Source organism: Bufo bufo, chromosome 6, assembly GCF_905171765.1.
Source record: "Bufo bufo chromosome 6, aBufBuf1.1, whole genome shotgun sequence".
NCBI classification, from domain to species: domain Eukaryota; kingdom Metazoa; phylum Chordata; class Amphibia; order Anura; family Bufonidae; genus Bufo; species Bufo bufo.
Window position 1 is genome coordinate 412,118,898 of NC_053394.1, and position 3,035 is coordinate 412,121,932.

Consider the following 3,035-nt stretch of genomic DNA (forward strand, 5'->3'; position numbering starts at 1 on the left):
ATTTTTGTTTTAAAATAAAAAAAAATAAAAAAAAAAAAAAAAAAATCTGTTCTTATCAGTTTAATATCTGATACGTCCCCTATCTGGGGACCATATATTAAATGGATTTTTCGAACAGGGAGATGGAAAAAGAGCTTGCTCTGTCCACTCCACGCATTGACCTGGTATTGCAGTACCTCCAGGACCGGTGCACCCCTTCTAATGCAGTATGAAAAACAGAATGAAATTGAAATTGAGATTGGATTGCAAGCATCATCCTTCCAGCCAAGCAAGTGGAAAGTTGTGTGTGTCGTGCCTCTTTCAGCTTCTCCTCTGTCTGCCCAGTCAGTGCAAGTGCAGTGTTGCTTTTTGCATATAATACCTGCATCTAGTCTGTCAATTTCCTAATTGCATCAGCTGTTGGTTGTTTCCAGCACCAAGCAACCCAGCCAGCCAGCCAGCCAGTCTCCTCACACCCTGGATCCAATTAGGAGTGATGATTGGTTAATTGGCTTATCACCTGAATGAATGAATTGTTTGGACCTCCTCCCCTCCTCCACGTTTGATTTGGGCCTGTTGTGCACACCTCGGAGGGTTGCTGAGTCGTCTCTGGCAGGCAATCGACCCTTTTTGTATCAAGTTGGCTGGATGTAACCATTTAGCTTTTGCAGTGCTTCAATAAATGAGTAAAGTTTGCCTGTGTCTCCCTCTTGTGGATCTTTTCAACTAGATTACTTGGAGGCTAAAAAGTAGCCCAGCACTTCCTATGCAGCTGGACTTACCTTGTCTGGGCAATGGACGGAACACTGCGCGTGTCACAAGAGCCTTGTCAGGTCAAGAGGTCAAAGAGGTCAAGAAAGGTCAGGTATTGGATGACATCACAAGGGCCCTGATGGAACACTCAACAATAGGGCCATGACATCACAATCAACAATGTTTTTTTTTTTTTTTTTTTTTTTTTTTTTTCACAACTTCTCCATTCACTCCTGTTTTTCATTTTTACTACTGCTTGGCGTGCTTTGGCACCAGGAATTTCGTGCGGCGAAAAGGCGTGTCCAACAGCGGTGGGCGGAGCTATGCAAATGGCGAACACGAAGAGCAGCATTCTGGTGATTTCTGAGCGTAGGACGCACGTTTTTTCTTGTTTTGTGAGCGAGCAAGAAGCCTCCCGGACTGTGGCTATGGCTGGGGCCTGTAGGGCAGTTGCTATGAGAAGTGCTCAGCATTGGCGATAAGCGGCCCCGTTGTCGAGGCCGAGCGGGTATCGCTTCTCGGCCTTTTGGCTAAGATCAAGTGTAGGGATACATTGGGTCTTGGTCAGAAGGTGCCTGGGGTACCCGGCTGCTCGGCCTTTGGAGCGGGTCCTGGTTTATAGCCAGGGCCTTAACCATTGCTGCTATAGGGCAGCTGGCTTAGTCCCCAGGCAACGAGAGGCGATCACCATACCTGCCTGCTACTTCGGTGGTGGGTGAAGGGCTTTCGTTGGTACCTGAGCTGCATCGTTTTGGCAGAATTGGCGACATGGCGGAGATGGAGGTCCGAAACTTTGATCGGGGAGGAGCTCCAGAGCCGGAGAATCAGATGCCTGGTGAAGTGCCTGCGTTCCAGAAAATTAAAAATGGAATTCGATTTGTCTTTCAAGATCCAGAAAAGAAAGGAAAAGGTCTGGATTTCCTGGTGGAGAATATTTTGTTGGGCCTGATGGACTTTCAAAAAGAGTCTATCTTAGCCATCCTGGACTTCCCTAAGAGAGGGACCTTTGATGTTATTTTCGTCTCGGAGGAGTTGTGCAACATGGCAGTTAAACTCTTGGAACAGTGTATTCTGAATCCTGTGCTGAATGGAATAGAGGTAATACCGCATTTTCCTAAGAGACAAAGGATGATTACAGTCTTGATGTATAGTCCTTACGTCTCAGAAGAGGACATTTGTATGTTTTTGGAGAGACATTGTGAAAAAGTAATTTCAGCTGGAAAAATATATAATAGACATGGAATATGGACAATGAAACGGAAGTTTTTTGTGACTTTTGTTGAAAAGGAAGGAGTAATATCCGTTCCACCAAGTCGGTTTAAAATCGGTAATATTAATGGTGATTTATTTTTTAGCGGTATGAGTATTTTTTGCAGGAACTGTAAACAATATGGACATGAGAAAAAAGACTGTGCCTACCAATGGTGTAATAACTGTGAGAGTGTGGGTCATGTGTCTGAAACATGTAAAGAAGGAAAGAAATGTAATTTGTGTGGTCAAGTGGGGCATGTGTACTATACTTGTACAAGGAAAAGAGATCAGGATAAAAAGACAGAAGAAAGAGAAAGTGAGGTTAAAAAGAAAAGTGATATAATAGGTAAAAAGAAAGAGGAAAAGAGAAAAGTAACAGAGCAAGAGTTAGGGTTGGAAATTTCAGCCTCAGAAGATGAGAAAAAAAGGAAAAAAAAGGAGGAAAAAAGGGGGAAAGCAAGATTATCACCAATCTCAACTGAATGGGAGCATAAGATTGATGTAGAATATCCAGGGGAAGAGAGGCAGAAAGCAAGGAATGCAGTGTTAAAACGCTATGAGGATGATCCAGAGGATTTTGTAGAAAGATATCAGGTTGTGCCCTGGTTTAGAAAAGTGCTTGAAGAAAAAATAGACATGTCAATGGAGGATTTAGAAAGAATGCAAGATGGTTTATTAGGGTTTATGATAGCGAAAAATAAGAGATTGATTATATAAGGTTTTTGGTTTGTGTATATACTGAATATAAGTCAATTTAATTTTTGGTAATGGATATTTAGGTATTATGTGTTTCAATTTATGTATTATGTACCTTATTTATTTACTTATGGTTATTTTACAAAAATTGGTTTCATTTTCTGTATTTTGTTTTTCATTAATAAATTTATGTTGAAACCTTATCTGTTCTTATCAGTTTAATATCTGATACGTCCCCTATCTGGGGACCATATATTAAATGGATTTTTCGAACAGGGAGATGGAAAAAGAGCTTGCTCTGTCCACTCCACGCATTGACCTGGTATTGCAGTACCTCCAGGACCGGTGCACCCCTT

The 3,035-nt window shown here is 41.9% G+C and overlaps 2 non-coding genes across 2 annotated transcripts; both read left to right on the forward strand.

Moving 5' to 3' along the window:
* Positions 1-198, forward strand: LOC121006412. Its single transcript, XR_005780261.1, has one exon. It is a non-coding gene; the product is annotated as a U2 spliceosomal RNA (small nuclear RNA).
* A 2,648-nt stretch (positions 199-2,846) lies between these two features.
* LOC121006400 lies at positions 2,847-3,035 on the forward strand. Its single transcript, XR_005780250.1, has one exon. It is a non-coding gene; the product is annotated as a U2 spliceosomal RNA (small nuclear RNA).